The 19,194-nt window shown below is 40.3% G+C and overlaps 1 protein-coding gene across 6 annotated transcripts in view; it reads left to right on the top strand.

The window, feature by feature from the left end:
• Positions 1 to 19,194, top strand: part of ZBTB38 (zinc finger and BTB domain containing 38) — a 94,729-nt gene that overhangs the window by 33,013 nt on the left and 42,522 nt on the right. For 3 of the 6 annotated variants that reach the window (XM_036754032.1, XM_036754031.1, XM_036754035.1), the window contains one exon: positions 18,126 to 18,304. The exons of 1 other annotated variant lie outside the window; for it this stretch is intronic. The gene's annotated coding sequence lies outside the window, so the exon portion shown is untranslated. Of the gene's footprint in view, positions 1 to 661; positions 757 to 16,117; positions 16,142 to 18,125; positions 18,305 to 19,194 lie in introns of those variants that run through there. 2 more of the 6 variants (XM_036754034.1, XM_036754036.1) reach the window with 2 other exon arrangements.

Raw genomic sequence — 19,194 nt, 5'->3', positions numbered from 1 at the left:
AGACTTGTTTTTGCTTCTGTAAGGGCTGAGATATTTAAACATCACCTTTCAGTTCTGTTTTCATTTGCTCCTGGCTGTTTGCTTGTCATCACATTCAAAATAGAGTTTCATTCTCCCCCCTCCCCTTTTAAAGCAAAATCCCCAAAAAACAAAAACAACAAAAAAAAAACCCAACAACCAAAAAACTGCTTCCAGATGGTGTCACCCTTTTCTTCCTGCATTTGCTGTCATTTAAATAATGAATGTTGTATTCTTAATTAATGTGAATATCAAATTAGAGCATCTGAAACTTACATCTTTATTATGCAGGTAGGAGGCACGTCAAATCTATTTTTAACTCTTGTGCAGTACACATCGTGTGTCGATGGGGCTCTGGTTCTCAAATTTAGATTTTCAGCCCTGGTAGTCCATAGGTTGATTTTCAGCAAATGTGACAAGTGGCCTTTGCAGTGGTCAGCTCCAGGCTTTCCAACTCTCAGAGGAGCGAGGAAAAAAAATCCAACAAACCCACCTCCTTGGTTGCAGCTTCGGAGAAATCTTGGATGAAGACATCCCCCCATCCTGTTCTCCTATTGATAAATTCAGTTCTCGTGATCACAGTACATTCAAGCTGTTCTCCGTATGATTTTTTGACAACTGCATCTAAAAATTGTGAGCAAGAAGACGGGGAGTTCAGTTGGTCTCCATCGCTTTTACATAAAGATGGCAGAGTGTGCTGCCATGCTGGCACGGCACTGAGGGAGGTTGAAATTGCAGGTAGGTTGAAATTTGCATGTTTTGTAGATTTCTCAAGCCAATGTAGCAGGCATAGGAATGGGTTAGACTATGGCTTTTGGAACAACAGTGAACTAGAACAGTTGTGGCTTTTTTTTCCCCTAGCAACTTAAATTGGGTAGTCTTTCCTTTTGACATAGTTGTTGGTATTTTTTTTAACTTGTAAACAGATTCTGCTGTAAAAGTAAAAAGATTCCATCCTTGAAAAATAATCGCGTAGGAAAGGTGTGGCGCTATTTAGTTAACAAAGGAATTTTTGAAAAGGCTTTTCATTCAATCCCATTTTAAACTGAATCTGAAAATTATTGGGTTTCTGGTGAAAATGTCAAAATACGCAAACAAGTTAAATAAGGGAAATGAAAAATATTTAAATTTTTCAAAACGGACTTTAAACGTACTATGTAGAAGAGGACAATAAAGGTATTTTTGTTAAATGTGCAGAAATAAGCCCATTATGTGGGGTTTTTTCTTTAATTTTTTAGGCTGTGGAGGGTAGATTTTTCAATGGAGGAAAGAGGAAAGATATAGATGGCCCTGTCAGCTAAAACCAACTCTCGGTGACCCACTGTAATGGATTATTTCATAAAAAGTAGCCAAAGACTAGAGAATAAATAGCTATGGTTACGTAAAACCTAAATTCTAGTCTCTTCTCAGATGAATTATTACAGGCTCTTTCCTTTGAGCACAACTTCTCAAAAATATTTTAGTTCCAAATTAATACTGGGCCAGAACCTGTTTCCTTGGCAACCAAACCCTGTTTAAAAATGCAATAATAAATATGCAAAAGAAGCCCATTAAATTTTTTTGATGCAAATATGAAATAGGAATTTTACAGTTCTTTTCGTTCCTTTTCCAAAAGAAGGATGATCTAGTTTTGAGATTTCCAGGCGGTTTCTTGACCCTAAAAACCCATGCCCTTTGCCTCAGAAGCTGCATGTATGCCAAAAGCTTGAAGGTTGGAGGGTTTTTTCCAGCTCTGTACTCATTACTGTCAAAAGTGGGGTTTTCTTTATAACCTGCTCAGAGCTGCTGGCCAACGTTTATGTATAAAGGTGTAGTTTCATTATCACTGATGCACCAGTACCTCTAACATGAAAGGCATTTCGGAAATCCCAAGAATCAGAATATGCTTCTGCCTGGGGTTCCTCCCCCTACAATCACTTTATTCAGCACAAAGGGAACCACGGAGCTTTTAGGAGACAAGAACCCAAATCAGAGCCCTAACCCCCAAGTGAACACAGCACATGTTTTTGTTAGGATGCTTGGGAAGGAAAGGTGAAGATGAACCTGACACCTCTCTATGATCTGGATGGAGACCATGGAGATTCTAAGCTATCTTTGTCAAGAATGGCTTTATTCATAGAGCCTGATTAACATGTCTTGGTAGTATCTGTAAAAATCAAACCTGTATGGGCTAATGTCCTTTTGTAAGTAGGTTTCAATATTTTGCGAGGAATCTTTCAGGCTGATTGCAATTAGAACATGATTCATTTCCCCATGGCTCTGTTCTCTGAGCTTGAGCTTGAAATCTCTTTCCTGCAAAGCTTAAAAAAAAAAAATCTGTACTGCTCGGAAGCCATTTTCTTTTCTTACCCTTGACTTTAAAATGACTAAGTACATTTTGTGCATTGCCGACTCAAAACTGAAAGGAACTAGGAGCAGCACAATCGCAGCGAATGCCCATTTGTTTTAGCACGAGTCACAGGACCAATTTCCCCAGTATATAGTGCATCGTAGCTTATTTGGAACAGATAATGAGCCCTGCATTTGTAATTAAAACATCATTGCTATTGAACAAGATTACAAGTACCATGTCTGCCTATTTTGATAGGCTAGCACTAATTAACCCTTTGGCACCTGTTTGAATCTTAATTACAGAATTAGATAAATACAATAAAAATTATTTCACCATTAAAAGAAAACCCGATCAGTTCTACAGTAGATTTCCCAGGGTTCATAAGGAAGGGAGCCTTTTTATTTTTAACTTGAAACCAGTGGGCATTACTATGTCACAGGTTTGCCTCCTTCCAGATGTTTCTAGACTGATTACAGAGTCAGTGTTCTATTGGGTTTCTGCTCAGGATGACGTTTAAGAAAACTAAAAGAGGTAGAAAGCCATATTTGTGTGATGGGGAATAAATAGTACCATTGCAATTCACATAAAACAAATACTGGATGGAAAAAAGGTAATCGAGTAATCCAGAATGACTCTTCTTGATTTCTTTGTTGTGTTTTGGCCTTTGTGCTTGCCCTTCTGTTTGAGATGGCCACCTACATACAACAAAGCCTTGAGCTTTTCTTAACCTCTCTACTCATAATAATTACAGGCTTTCCAGGATGCTGGAAAAGCTTCCTGTCAATTATAATGGGTGGCAATTATTCCCCAAGATGAAGATGATTTCTCTTAGAAAATCAGCTTCTATTATTTAGAAGGTCAGACCTTAGTTCTCTGCCTTTCTCCTCCACCCCTTTTATGGCTAAGGTGTTTTGAAGGTCAGGACAAGGTAGGTATAGCTGAGAGAGTATAATAAAAAATAATAATTCATCCCAGATGGATTAATTTCTGATTTTCTGTGAGGATAATAGGTAGTATTTTTCCCTTTTTGGAGGAGGAAAAAATTTATTTTTCCAAGTTTTCTGCCTTACAGAAAATCTGAGACATCTGTTGTTGAGGGATACCAATGTGGATACCCTTAATTATATTGTAGAGCATTATCTGTCTGCCAAGACCACTCCTATTTATTGGTTTTCCTGGTAGATAGCAGAGTAGTATTATCAAACAAGAGTTCTCCTTCATTGCTTAGTTTGGAGAAAAGGAGCTAAGAGAGAGTCTAATACCTTTCTCTTAGGCTGGCTCCATTCTTGGAATGGTCTCCTGCCTCGCCTCTACTTCATATGGCTTTCTTTAAAGCACAACTCGGGCTGCTTCTTCCACGAGGTCTTCCCTGATCTGCTAGTGTTCTCACCTTCCACCTAAAATTGCTTTCGATGTATTTTTGTACTTTCATGCTTTTCTGTGGTGCTTGTCGCTTTCTCCCAATAGACTGTTACACTCATTGAGAGCAAGGACTGTTGTATTCTCAGCACCTAGAATTGTGCCTGACACATATCAGATGTGAAATAAATACTTATTGGATTGAATTTAGCATTAAATCATGCTTAGCATGGAGCATACACACTTGTGGATGTGTCAGATTCAAGCTATCCATTTCTCCTGGGAAAAGGCATTCTTAACAATAGTTTTTCAATATTAAAATGTGTGTAAAAGTAGTTCATTTTGATAGATGCTCAGACAGGAAAGCTTTTTTGTTGTTGTTATTGATTTGTTTAATCTTCAATATTCCAAACTTAGGCTTGGGGAGAAGTAGACCAAGGCTTCAGAAGCCAATTTCCTAAAGTGACTTTGGGGCCACTATGCTGTATGGGTTCCATTGTCCCCTATAATCACTGTCACCAGCTTTAGCACGAGTTCCACTGTAACTGAAGACACTGCAGCTCTCATTCAGGATGCAATTGTAACATTCATCTAGCATATATCTCTAGCTCTTTAAGAAACCCTTGCTCTTCTTGGGGATCCAGAGAAGCAGGAGCTTTTGTGGCGGGGGTGGGGGGGTGGGGGGGTGGTCTGCAGGAAATTTCTGGGGTATTGCTTTAGGGTATTTTGCAGGGGAATTCTGGAATTTAAATCTAGATTTAGAGCTGAAAAGGAGACTAGACATCATCCAGTTCAGATCAGGAAACTCATCTTGCCCTAGACCATTCAAGTCGTGAAATATCATGGGCGTGGCATAGTGGAAGGACAGCTGGATTTAGGATCTCCTGCTCATTTGCCACACCTTTCCGGATCTGTTTCCTTATCTGTCAAAGGAGGGACTTCTACAAGGTAGTCTTTAAGGTCTTTTCTAGCTCTAAAATTCTGTGGTATTCTTTAAATGTTACTTTTCTGGTTTATGTAAAGGGAAGATTTTTTTTTTTCCTGAAGTGGCTGTCTTCTGCCTTTCTTTGTATCCCTGGTGCCTTAGATGGATGCTAAATAAATGCCTGTTGACTGACTGCCTGACTGGTTGACCAAGCCCTCTTGCCAAATGGAATTGTGTTCAGGTTTTATTGAAACCTCAGGGCTTTGAGACAAATGGTCTTTTCTGTTAGTGGTTTTCTGGGTATATTACTAATTCCTCCTAGCCTAGCTGACAGCAATGCCCTTCTCGTTAAAGCTTTTATTCTCTGTCTTATTAAAAATCGGGTCCTTTTATAGACATTCCAGCTGTTTGTTCAGAATGCTTTGCTGATGATAGTTGGGAGGCCAATGGGAATTGGTTTCCTTGGTCAGGTTACACATATAGTATTTGATTTGAGAAACGTCAGCTTTCAGCGTCATCCAAAGTTAAATTCTCAAAGCTGAAATTTTTTACTTTATTTTTTAATTTTAAAAAATCTTATTGATATCTTTTGGTTTTTTTGCACCACCTTCATTTCTAAATACATCTCTTCTCCCTCCCCCATTATTCATCAAGCCATCCCTCATGAGGAAAAAACATTTTTAAAGGACAAAAAATCTGATAAGCAAATCTAATCATCGCATCAACTAAGTCTTACTGTCTATGCAAGGCTTCATACCCATAGTCCTCCACTTCTCCATAGGGAAGGAGGTACATTTTTTTTTTCATTTCCTCTTCAGGGACAAGCTTGCTCGCAATAATTACGCAGTGTTCAGTTTTGTTTTTCACTTCATAGCTGGATTTATTCTCTTTTTCATTTGTCAGAGGTGATCTGACAGTTACATTATGAATCATCTTCTTTCACAGTATATTGAAAAAATCTAGTGATAGAACATAAATTCCTTGAGAGTAAGGACTGTGTCGTTTTTGTCTTTGTTCCTACAGTACCTAGCACAGTGTCTGGTCCATAGAAAGTACTTAATAAATACTTACTGAATGATGATTTCCATTTTGAGTGGTCCAAAATGGTTCTCTCCTCATTTAGCCAAGACTCAGCTGAACATTTGAGGGGAAGTATGCCTTATCTGTAAAAGAGCATGCTTCTGCATATGGGCCAAAGAACATTATGCATATATCCTCGTATACATAAGAATAGCTCATTTGGTGTTTATCACTTACAAAGCATTTTCTTTACATCAGCCTTGTGAGGTTGAGAGGGAAAATATCATCACCCTCATTTTATAGCTTCGAAAACTGAGACTTAGATTGCATCTAACTACCACAGTCAAATAGCTAGCAAGAAAGAGGAGCCACCATATCATGACCCAAGTCCTTTAACTTCACATGAAAGGCTTTATATTCTGACATGTGCCTGTTTTATAGATACCTTCTATTTGTATATTTTTCATGATTTTTGATAGGTCGTTGGCCTCTTTGTAATATTGAAGACTGCCCTTCGGTGGTTGTGGTTGTTGTTGGTGGTGGTGGTGGTGGTGTGTGTGTGTGTGTGTGTGCGCGCGCACACGTGCGCATGTGCCGTGTGTGCTTCTGAAGTTGCTACTTGGGACCCTACCTCTTCTTCTCCTGGGCTTCCTGAGACAGTGTGGCTCCAAATGGGCCAATAGCCACCAATGTCCTTGCTGTACTCCACTGCAGTAGGCCTAGCACGCCAGTGACCACTATAAAATGGCTGCCATCTTGTGTGTACCTGAGGTTGAGAAATGCAGGGTTAGAATGAATTTGTGATGCACATGAGGTGGTTTTGCTTTTTAAAGGTGATTTTTGCTTTTGGAATGTCAGAGTGCTGACTATGGGTCGTCTCCCTTCCCTGCTGGCTGTCCCCTGAAAGATCCATGGGTATCATTAAATCAAAGCCTGTTTCCAGGGACTTGCGCTTATTGGATTACCTTGGTCTATCATTGCCTTAGCACAAGTATCTCTCTGACTAGAAGGATTGCTCTTTTGATCCCTAACTCATACATCTTTTCCCTTTATGATCTATTTCTTTTATGTGTTTTCTTGTTGTAAGAGGCTTTGACACCCCAAATATCAGCTGCCATCAGAGGCCTATCAAGGGCTCCTGTTAAGGCCCTGAATTCACCCACTCCTGGCTACCAATTCAAATATAGAAAAACCTCAGGAGTTTCATTATTGTCTAAAATAATAAAACAAAAATAGTTCCATACTCAGCCTGTGGGCACCAAAGAAATCCTCCATAAAGGAAAGGGGTTGGACCAGGTGGTCTCTGAGCCTCTTTTCATCTCCAGAATACTAGGATTCTTAGTATTTCTTAACCTGCCCCAAACTCACACCAGATCTAAACTCCTGCCCTATTTGAGGCCTAACAATTGTGTTCACCTTTGCCAACTCAAGAGGATGATATAGAGTCCTGGCTGGAAGGCCTTCTATGTTCATTGAGAGAGAGAAACAAAACAAAAACCACCAATTTAGAATATGGTGAAATCCCAGAGGGGCAATGGCTTTTTTCTCCTTTTCTCTTCTTCTGGGGGGGGTGGGAGAGAACCTTTATTAGGGCAAAAGGAAGAGCCTTGTCATCGACTGAAAGACTTTCTGCAAAAGTGACACTATCTGGGAAGGAATTTGAAGGAAGAAAGGGTGATCATTTGGCAGGGGGAAAAAAGGGAGAAATTGCTATTAGGGCAGGGCAGTGTAGGGAAAAATGCAGAGGCTGAACAACGCCAACAGTCAGGGGACAGGCCTGGACAAAACAAAAGGAGATGAAGAATAGGCAGCTAGGGAGCAAGGGTAGGGGATTGCGGGGGAGGATGAGTCTTAACTTGACTCTGGGGGCTCAGGGGAGCCTTCCATAAACACAGTCTGTGAGCCTGCTGGGTAGGGATGGTGTAAAACTATGTTCTTGACAGCTGCTGCCACTGTGTTGGCCTGGCTGATTCATCGTCACGTGGGGGTTATTAGCAGGGGCTGACTTATTGATTGCAGTACAGCCTTCAGCTTATCTCTCCCCCTCTTCCCAGCCGTGGCCTCCATAAGGAATCCCAGGAGTAACTTTCTACATACTGGGATCCCTTTTTTTGGGGCATGGTCCCCTTGGGAGGTCTGGTAAATCTTATGGACACCTTTGCCCAATAATGTTCTTAAACACATAAAATAAAATATGTAGAATTTTTAAAAAGACCAATAATGTTGAAATGTCATTATAAAGAAAATTTTAAATACACACACACAAACACACAAAACAAGATCACAGACCTGAGGTTCAGAACCCCTAGTTGAGGCAGTTATTAATGAAAGGATAATTTACAGATTTCTTTTTATTTTGGGGGGATGTTAGGTTCTTTCTTTGGCATAGAGTTAATTCAATTTAACAAATTAATTAAATTCAATTAATATTTATTGAGTGTCTACTATATGCAAGACACTGTGCTTGGTGCTAGAGATAAGAAAACAAGCCAAACTGTCCCTGCCCTAAAGGAGCTTACGTTCTGTATGGGGGAGTGGAATATACCTACACTGATAGGTTTTGGTCTGGCCTTCTGATTTCAGTCATTTCAATAGGAGGGATAATTAACAAATGGGAGGCAAATGACACTCAAAATAGACATTTTAAATAGCAGAAGTTGCTTACGTCTTCCTTTGGGGGGCTTTTCTGGAAATTCAGAACTCTTTTTCCCAGGTACATCCTATCTACTCTAAGATAAGGTTGGGGCTGGCTTTTGGAGGAGTGGACAGGGAAGGGATGCAGGTGGCCCTGAGATGGATTGATGATTCCCAGGTATGGTATTCCAGGAAGGCATTGGAAGGGACCAGTGGTATTTGTAGCAGTAATGGACTTTTAAAGAAGGAAGAATACAGAAGCAGCCTGGGTTAAAAATAACGAAAAGACTGGAGGCAGAAACTGAGAGACAGTAGCATAATCAATGCCATGGAAGGATAAAGAGGCTGGGAAGAGGATGGGAGCTGCCAGTGAAATCCATTAAAAGATGACCAGGTTCTATTTGTTTCACATTGAAAAAGAAAGGAAAAAAGAAAGAAAGAACAGAATGATTTACAGTTGTTAAGTGGTTGAAGAAAGACCAGGAAAGGGAGAAGGAAGGAAGGAAGGAAGAAAGGAAGAATAATTGGCCTTGAAGGATAGGTAAAAGGGGGGATGCTATTGATCATAGAGAAAGTGGGGAAACTTTTAGGAAATTGGCAAACTGAAGCTGATTGTGTGTGTTTCAGTCTGTTAGCAGAGGCCCCGGTATCTGCATATGTTGCTGAATATCTGAATTATTAATAACAATGTCGGTAAACCCAGAAGTTCCTGAAGGACATATAAATCTAAATGGGAAAGAAATGACAAATTTTTAAAAACTTTTCCCCCTAAAATTTACATGTGAAAGTAGGAAATATTAATTTACTAAGCATGGAAAATAAACTTGGAGCCTATTCAGTTTAACAAGGTGTTAATAGGATGGAACAAGATTGGTACCAGAATCAGAGGAACATAGATTTTAGAGCTTAAAGGGACATTGGAGAGTCATCTAAGTCTCATTTTACAGATGAGGAAGCTGATGTTATGACTTGAAAGCAGCATCCTGGTAAATCTTCATGTTTTTTGGCAATTAGCTCTGATTAGAATAATGGTAGATAGTTTTGGGTTTGTTTATTTGTTTCCCTTCTCATCCCCCATTTCCTGAGATTATATATTTAGAATTCCGTTTCTCTCTCCAATGCTGTTTTCTTCCAGGCTGTAAGGTTTTAGAAAGCCCAAGTCAGCAAGGGCTAGAGGTGAGACTTGACCATGAGCGTCTCGGTATATGTGGTATTATAAAAGCACAGCTGGGAACGTCTGAAAATCCTGCCGTTCTTGATATATTGCTGCAATCTCTGTATTTTTTAATTGGCTCAGCTTTCATTTCACTTTTTTGGAATCCCTCCCCCCCCCCCCAAAAAAAGCCTTGATTGGTTATTTAATGTTCAGTATTCCTTTACTCTCTCCTTTGTTAGTAGAAGATTCTCTGAAGGCCTTGAATGAGCCTTGGGGTTTGAACTGAGACTTAGTTGTGTGGTGTGATGCAAGCTCAAAATCCTGCTTTTGAATCTTTGGACTTTGGACAGCTGACACAACTGACCAGAGCTTGCAGCCTTGGTGCATTGTGGGCCTGCCTCCCCTAGTCCTGAGAATTGTTGTCGGGGAGTTTCTGTAACCGAACAAGGATTTCTCTGCTCATTTATTGTTAATTGCCTTCCATTGTTGGCTCTTCATCCCTCAGGACTTTGGTCACTGCAAAGGAGCTGTCTGCTGGTTGTATTAGGTTTTATGTTAGGGGTTGGGGTTGTTTTTGTTTTAAAAATCATTGCTTTATTACATCCAGGCACACGATTCAGAAGCTGCCTGTTTTCACTTTAAACAGAGGCCCTCATGAGGCCTTATTCCTCACAGTCAGCAAATCTCTCTGAGCGTTTGTAGACTTGTGGGGCTAAGGCTGACTGGTCAGACATTTTTCTCGGTGTTTGCAAACGTCTGCGAGACTACTGGGTTTGACACAGACTGCCAACTGTTACTACCTTTGTGGCCTTGGGCAAGGCCCTCCTCTGTAGGTCTCGGTTTCCTCATTTGTAAAATGGGAGGTGGGAAGGGGATGTCAGACTAGATGACTTCTAAAGTTCCTTCAAGCTCAAGATTCTTTAATCAGTTTATATAGAAACGTGAGGGTATTTGCCCTTGCCTATAAAATTTTAAAAAATAAGGCTTCCATTTTCTCAGTGATGCAATGGGCCTGTCTCACTTGACTTGGTGGAGCTTTATGGGATCATATGGAAATAGATTTAAAAAAAAAAAGCTTAAATCTCCCAGATTTCCTGCTCCAGCATCGATTTTTGACAGATCTGAAAGTGATAGATAAGTCATGAGGTTACTTCATATCATTGGGAAAAAAAATTTTAAAAAGCTTTTGTAAACGGATAAAATTATCCCTTTAAAACATATATTGTGCAAATGCGCCAATCACAGGTGTTGAGGCAGTTTCCTCTAGCATGGGTGGGGTATTGTTTGTTTAGCCCAAGAGTTTTAGAAACAAGGGTGGATTATATTGCATTAATGAAACAATTGGACTTCTATTTGAAAAAGCAAATAAAAAATCAAAGCTTTAGCTGTTTTTACATTTAAAGAGATGAAAAATTTAGTGGAGTGGATTCAAGTGAGCTCTGAAAATGTAATTGACCATGAGACAGAATTATGAAAACACCCTCAGTGCCCTCTCCTCCCCCACCCCCATGAAAAATTTCAACCCTACCAGTACCTTCTTTTTTCTTTGGTTGGGCACCAAAAACACACTCAGTTCTATATTGTACGTGCAAGAACATGGTCCTTGCCCCAGGGGTTTACAATCTCAATTACATAGCTTATAAACAAAACTTTCTGGCCCAAACTCTTGACTAGCTAGGTTTGCCTTGTTGATGCAAATTATTTTTTTCTAGAGCATAATAAATCATCCGAGTTGTGATTTCCTGTACGTAATTCCACTTTATGACTTCTTCCTGGCTATAGGTAAGTGAATAATTTCATTCTGGACTACGGCCCTAACAGAATATCCACTTTAAATATCTATTATACATGATGTATATATGGAGCCTTATACATATTTTAAGTGCTAAAGATTTCTTTCCCAGTTATGAGCAGCAACTTTACTATGGTGTTATCTTAGTCAAAAGCCACAGGAGAGACTTTTTAATACTTTCAAAGAAACTTTCAGTAAAAATCTAAGACCCAAAAGTTTTCCTTGTCATGGTAAGTCACGAGTTTCGTCATGGGAAGTAATTCAGAATCTAAATATAGCATTTGGGATGAAGTATTTTCCAGATCCTAATTTGGAAGAGGTAGGGAACTCAGGACCAAAAACTTCTAAGTAGTTTTTCCTCACCAGAAATATTAACCCTATAAGGGCCAATGTCTTTCTAACTGTACCAAATATATTCAAGGTCCTCTCCATTTTCCATAAAGTATCATAAGGGGTTATATTTTTTCTTCATACTTCATGGCTTCTTAAAAGGGAGATATCAGGAGAAAGCAGGGAAAGTCTCTGCTTTGGGGTTATCCCCAGTGGCCAACTTTGTGTGGGAGGACACGGATAAAAATCACACAAAATAAGCGGGCATAGACAGGCTGTAATCTGCATTGTTGGAAGGGAACAGCCACATCATAGTCCCATTTTAAGTAGAGTTGAGGAAATGTTTTGTTTTAGTACATGTTCTATAAAAATGATCTGGGGTCAATATAATTGATGAATGACCTTGAAATAATGGTTGAAGTATTTCTCCTATGAGGCAAATCATGGGGAAAAGTATAGGACTTTGAGCTTAGATGAGGCATCGTGATGAACATAATGCTGGGTCAGGTTGCTTAACATCTGCGTCACCTTGCTGTACCGCCTCTCCCTCCCTCCCACCAATTTCCTCAACTGTAAAATAAATGGGTTGGACTAGATTACCACAAGGGTCCCTTCTAGCTCTAAATTTGTGATCTTGTGTGAATTCTTATTTTCTTTCTATCACTAATTGTCCTGGAGAAGGAAGGGTGGTGTAAGAAAAGAGGCAAGGCGTTTAGAGTCTGAGAACCTGAATTCACATCGTGACTCTGTTACTTTACCATTTATGTATCCTATAAACCATTTAATTCATTTGTCTGTAGGATGAAGTGAGGTTTGTGGGCCCATTCCAGTGGTAAAATTCTGTAAGCCAATATCTTTGACCTTGAATAAATGGTTTTATTGGAAATTGTATTGACTTTTATTTCATTGACTTTAATGACCTAGAACAGGTCCTGACTAGCACAACCCTAGAATAGGCCCTCAGTAGTTCTAACCTGGACTATTTATTGAGAGCTAATGAGGGTTGTGCCGATCAAGATTTGAAAGAGATCATGAAGGAAGAACTGTTATGACTTGAAGACCTCAGAGAGACGATTCTGAAGCTGAGTTGGTTACCGGAAGGACTGTGGTTTGATGCACAGAAACAGGGAAGGTCACAAGGAGAATGTGAAAGCAGTTGGACCTGTAGTAGATTAGGCTGTCCAGAATGCAGTTAAGAATGTAAGACTGGAAGCTTGGAAAGAAGCCAGAGCCATAGCTATAGATTTGGGTTCATTCACATAGAAATGAGAGTTGAAGTTTTAGGAGTAAGTGATCTTTTTCTAGGGCTGAAAGTGTTGAGAGGAAAAAAAAAAGTGAAGAACAGGACTTTGAGGACCATTTACATTTAGAGGGCAGAAGGAAAATAAACTTTTAGATGAAATGGAGAACTGTAATGTTAATGGCATCTAAGATCTTCCTGTCCCATTAATAGATGGCCAATTAAGTACCGAAGCACATAGATTTCCGAGCTTCCTCAGCGCTAAGCCAATCAAGTTCGGAGTCTTGGACAGGGAGGGGACGTGGGCAGAGAGAGAGCACAGGCAGAGAGTGAGAGCAAGACAAAGCCAAGTGAGAAAATTGCTTAGGGGAACTTGCTTGCGGGGAGGCCTAATGGAAAGAATGCTTGAGATGTGAGCATTCCCTGGATTGGTGATGATTACCTTGCTAAATCTTGCCTCCTGGTATCCTAATAGTGATGTTCTAAATAAATATTTTGGTTTTGCCTTGGAGGAAGAGGGTTTATTATATTTTGTGAATCTACCCTGGAAATATGTATGCATATTGATAGCAGCTGCTATGGGGATTGCGTTGGCATTATAAGAACTGTTAGAGAAGGGGAATCAGCATAAAACAGGGTCATGGAAGCCAAGGGAAGTAAGATGCTCCAAAAAGAAATGGTGTTCAGCAGTGTTCAAAGGAGGGTGGAGGAATTAATAATTATGGAATGATACTTTTGTTGTAATTGATCTTGAATCAAAACTGGTTTGTTTCCTGGGTAACAACATGCTAATAAAAGATGTAAAAACAAAGAGAATTAGTGAAGAAATATTAATAAGAGAATTGTTAGAATAAATTCCCAACTGGAACATGATCCGAATCATACTATTAAAAAATTAGCCCAGCATGCACCAAGGCTGGTTTTTTTTTAATTGCTGCATGTCCGTATGACCCAGATTGTTAATTTCTCCAATTGATGGTAAAGTTCATGAAAGTAGGGACTCTGAGAAGCATCTCTCTGGGCGTCAGTTTTCTTACCTACAAAATGGAAACACTGGACCACATAATGTCTAAAGTTTCTTCCAGTCTTAAATGTCAGTGCTTTCTTCTCACATGGCCACTACCCCAATTCCATCACCTTCATCGCCTCAAATTATTACAATAGCCACCTAATTAGGTTCCCTGCCTCAGGTCTCTCTCCTCTCCTTACAGGTGCTAAAAGTGATTTTTCTAGAGCACACTCTGCTATTCATTAACCACCAATGGCTGCCTGTGGCCCCTAGAATCAAATTTGAACTTTTCTGTTCAGCCTTTAAAGCCCTTCACAACCTGGCCTCCATCTGCCTTTTCAGTCTTCACTCGCTTTTGTGTATTCTGGAGTCCTGTCTAGGCTGTCCTCCTCAATCGTCCTCAAACACAACACCTCCACCATCTATAACACCACATCTCCCCATGTCTCTACCTGCCCATGGCCCCTATACCTGAAATTCACTACTTCCTCACCTATGCCTCCTCAAATCCCTTGTTTCCTTCAAAACTCAGCTTAAGAGCCATTCTCTATGGCTCTTTCTAGGTTCCCCCTCCTCAACCCAGCTGCTAGTGATTTCCCTTCAAAAATCAAGTGGCATTTTATGTTGTAAATATTTTACTAATCTCTACCTATCACGGTTGATAAACATTTATTAAGTCCCTACTATGTACCAGGCATTGTATCGAGCGCTGGGAATGCAAAGAAAAGTAAAAGGCAGTCTCTGCCCTCAAGGAGCTCCCACTCTAATAAAAAACATTTTTGTAATTATACAACTATCCATGTCATCTCCCCTGATAGAGTGTGAGTTCCCTGAGCACAGTTTTGACTTTTTATTTCCAGTGCCCGGCACATAGTAGGGGTTTCACAAATGCTTGTTGATGGATTAATGCTTTATCTTTTTATGCCCAAAAGCCTCAGATACAACAGATGCTCAATAAGTATTGGATAGAAAAGGACCTTAATGGAGAGAGAGTTAAATAAGACACTCATTCTTAATTCCTTCCCCATGACAAAAGATATATCACTTGGAGGGAAAAGAAGAATATTGTGAGAAAACTAGGGCAGTGACCCCAGATCACCCAAAACATAACAAAATAAGGAACCACCAAATTTTAGAGATCATTCTAGCTCAGCTCCCACATTTTTAACTAAGGGGAATGGGGCTCAGTGGCATGCCTAAGGTCCCACAGTTAGCAGCAGAACCAGGCCGCCTCTCACTCAGGCCTCCTGACTCCGGCTCTCGGGCACTCTTTTTGACCAGGCTCTGATGTCTAAAGTGTGCCAGTCATCGCCTCAGTCCTGGCCTAATATAGTTTATGAGCAGGGCCAGAGCATGCCAGAGTCAGCAAGCAAAGCTTGAAGTAATATTGATACTCTTCCAAGAGAGACCATCATCTGCTCTCCCTGCCATATTTCTAGTAACCGCACAGTGGGACAATGTGGTTTTTTAATTTTTCATCTTGTGGAAGATTTGTATTCATGCCAATTAATGTAGTTGGTAGAATTTCTCTTTTTTTTTTGCCTTTTAAGATTTTTCCCCCCTTTCTTCACTAAATAGGAGTCACCAAGTTATATATTAATTAAACTGTGAGAAACATTAAAGAGCCTATAGAGCCACATGGAGGGTAATAAAAATAGATCATATTTATAAGCACTTTCTTCGCAGCAGTCCTGTGGAGTAGATAGTATAAAGCAGTCTTATTCCTATTTCATAGCGAAAGAAATACTTGGACTCCAAAAGGAAGTGCCTTGTTCCACTGAGACCACACTGGGTAGCGAGTGTCAGAGGAGACTTGAACCCAGGTCTTCAGGTTGCATGCCTAGGGCTTTTTCTCCCCCTTTATCAGTCTCCTGGCCTGTAGGTTGGACTCTGGTCGTCCATAGACAATCACGGCACACAATGCCAAGTTTCAGGCTTGGCCCCTCTCTTGGCTGCGTGTACCTTGTTTAGGAAACCTCCCGATGGCCCACGTCCTGGAGTGATGTGTTTGAGCATTTCAGCAACGCCAGGGATACGGCTGGCCCCACCCTTTGCCCTACACAAACAGGAGGTGCCTGGGGATTCGTCAGGATGATTCCCCTCCGTCACTTCCTTCTTTTTGAACTTGACCCTGGCCCCAATTTTTTATTGTTGCTTTTCCTGTGTGCGTTAGATGGGTATCTGACCATTCGTAACCAAAAGCATTTATAAATTCCTCTGTGAACGTTGTGCAAACGCATTCCATAGACGGCTCAGGCCTTTCCCTTTTGGCTCCCTCAAGGCTGGTTGGTCTTTCATCTCCTGCTGGGGAGGAGCCTCTCCTGGGGTAAGCAGAGCACAGCACTGATTCATGCACTGATGCCTGCCTGAAGAGAAAAAAAATGGAGAGTAGAGAGGACGGTGGAGAGACACCGAGGTGGGGCCTTTCTCTTCTGAAAAGGAAAATGAACAGCGACAAGTAGCTGGGCTCTTGAACGTTATGGTTCCTGACGTATTTGGGGTACAGCCACTTTTCGTTCCTGGCAAGCAGCAATCCGGGAGCTAGCTTATAAAAACAATGTTATGTAGGGCGACTTTAATGATATGCAAAGGCCTGAAGAACTGGATGGTTTACCAAACTGGACAGAAATACAGGAGGCAGCTTGGTACGGTGGGGAAAGCGCCGGATTTGGAGTCCTAGGACCTGGGTTTGAATCTCAGCTCCATCACTACTGTGTGACCTTGGGCAAGTCATTTAACTACTACGGGACTCAGTTTCCTATCTGTAGTTTGAGGGGGCTTGGACTCGCTGACGCTAAACTCTCTTCCATTTCTAAATCTGTGATCCTAGAGTTGCCAACAGCTATATTAGAGCTTAAATTAAAGTCACTTAGTCCAACATTTGTACCAGATGAGCTTTCCACAGGATTGACCATATGTTCTTCTTCCTGACATGACCCTGTTTTAAAAGCCTGGTTCTCTACCATCTCTGACCAACCATTCTCTGTCTCCTTCAATGGATCCCTTTTCTCCTCCTGTTTCCTTGCTCATATCTATATGCGAAGTGAGTTTCTTGGCGTGCATCTGCGGTATACTTAATATAATTTTCTGTTTCCTTTTAAATGTTTCCAAGAAATGTATCAAGAACTTTAATCACATCTGACTAATCTATTTTGAGTGTTTCTGTTCTTTTGTGGGGCTGGAGAGTTTCTGATAAGGTGCTTCTAGTTTCTCCCTAGTTTGTTTTCGTGTTTTTTTTTTTCAACAAAACAAAACCTTTTTCCCTATTGAGGTTTCAAAAAAAAGTTGGCTCTGAAAAAAATTCTTCCCTCCAATTCTAGCTGCCACCTGCATTGTTGCTGTGACTCCTTTTTAAGAGGCATTGCCTGCTCAGGGAGAAAAACCAAACTTCCAGAACTTAGTCATCCTTTGTGGTATTCAGCAAACAAATATTTTGGCCCTGGTGTGAGATCGACCTGGTCCCTAGACTCTTGCCCTTCTGAAAGTTAAATGCCTGTTATTCCCCAACGGTTCCCGCCCTGCCTGGTGTGTTGACGTTTCCAACATGTTGTGGCCATTTTCTGTACGGCTGGATTCTTATGCAATCAAACAGCATGAGCCTTTGTTCTGAAATTAAAACACAGATAGAAACTAGATGTTGTCCTGTGGAAAAGTACGTACCCCATCTTAAAATTCAGTGTTATCAAAACAGCATATGTAATATGTGTACATATGTATATATATGGGGTAGGGATATGATATTCTGTAGGCTTTTTTTGGTGAGTATTTACTGACTTCCCCTCCAGATACCTCAATGTTTATTAAATGTCTAGTTAAAAAATAAAAAACTAAATGACTGTAACAAGTTTAAAAAAAAAAAACAAGAACCAATGGGGTTATAGTCAATGGGTCTCTCAACTTGTAAGTATGGAAAACCTGAGTTCAAAGCCCACCTTGGACGCTGACCAGCTGTGCCTTAGTTCCTTTGTTTGTTAAATGAGGTAGGGAGTGGGCTTGCTGGTCACTAAGGTCCCTTCCAGCTTTAAATGTGTGATCTCATAAAAGCAAGTAACACACCAACTTCATGTCTGAGTGTTTGATAAACCCAAGAAAGTAAACTACTTGGGAAAGGCTTCCCTGTTCAATATGGATTGCTGGGAATATAGGACAGGTTTTGACCAGAATAAGTTGTTTTGTTGAAAATGATTACCATTTTTCTAAAAGAACAAACAAAAAACCTCAACTTACAGCAAATGGGTTTTACGTCTCTCAACGCTTTTCTCTTTTTCTTTCCTTTTCTTTTTTTCTTTCTTTCTTTTCTTCCTATTTAGATCACTATATCCCCAGCTGTGAAGCTGACATGTTTTTGTAAGATTTCTTTGAGAGACACCATTGCAAAGTGGAAGGAGAGCTGGCCCCAGGCTCAAAAAGGCCTGGGTTCAGGTGCTACCTCTGACACAACGTTGGCTGTATCATCCTGAGCAAATCATCTAACTTCTCAGTACCCCAGGTAATTCTTTAAGACACAAAGTGCAAAACAACTGCTCATCTCCATCCTTGGAGGGAGTTTCCATTCAACAGTGGAGGGGGCGGTGGGGAAGGGCTTTCTATAGGACACATAAAAAGACGTTTGACCTTTCATTGCCACTGTATTCTAGAGGCTGGATTTCTGAGAATTAGGCAAGTATGGTGCTTCCTTTGAACTCTAGGAAGAGATGGTTTTTGTTTTCACACTGACATCCAGTGGACTTGCTATGTGACCCTTTAAATTCTCATAGCTCAATTTCCTTATGTATAAAACGAGAGGGTTGGCCTGAAGGATCTTTAAGATTCTTTATTGATGATGTTTGGATTCTGTGATTCGCTGCTGGTGGCGCCATCATCTTTCTGAAAGTTGTGGGGCTTTGGAAGGCAACACTTTCAAAGCAGGAAAAATGGAGATTAAATGGGGAATTACTGGGGAAAAATGTTTTGTGATAGTCTTCAAGACAAAGTGATGAGTGAAAAAGTGAGGAGAAAAAATAACGATATAATAACTTGTTTCTATTAGTGCTTTGAGGTTTGTCACTTGCTTTTCTCACATCTCTGCAAGATAATGAACTTTTTATTATCTTCATTTTACAAACAAGGATACTGAGTCTCAAAGAGATTAAGTTGACTAAAGTTCTGCTGCTAGAAAATGTCAAAGCTGATATTTAAACCCAAGCTCCCTGATTCCAAATCCAGTGTTATTTCTACTAAATTAGGCCATGTCTTATCAGAAGCCACCAGGCACCTAAGATAATCTGCACGTTGCATATGAAAATCTTTTTTTTAATTATCTTTCTCTGTCTGGGAGGGGTAAAGAGATGGAATATATTAGGAAATACAAATGATGTAAAACCAAATTATAGCAATACA

The sequence above is a fragment of the Trichosurus vulpecula genome, chromosome 4 (assembly GCF_011100635.1).
Source record: "Trichosurus vulpecula isolate mTriVul1 chromosome 4, mTriVul1.pri, whole genome shotgun sequence".
Taxonomy (NCBI): domain Eukaryota; kingdom Metazoa; phylum Chordata; class Mammalia; order Diprotodontia; family Phalangeridae; genus Trichosurus; species Trichosurus vulpecula.
This window is presented reverse-complemented; position numbering and strand designations above follow the sequence as displayed.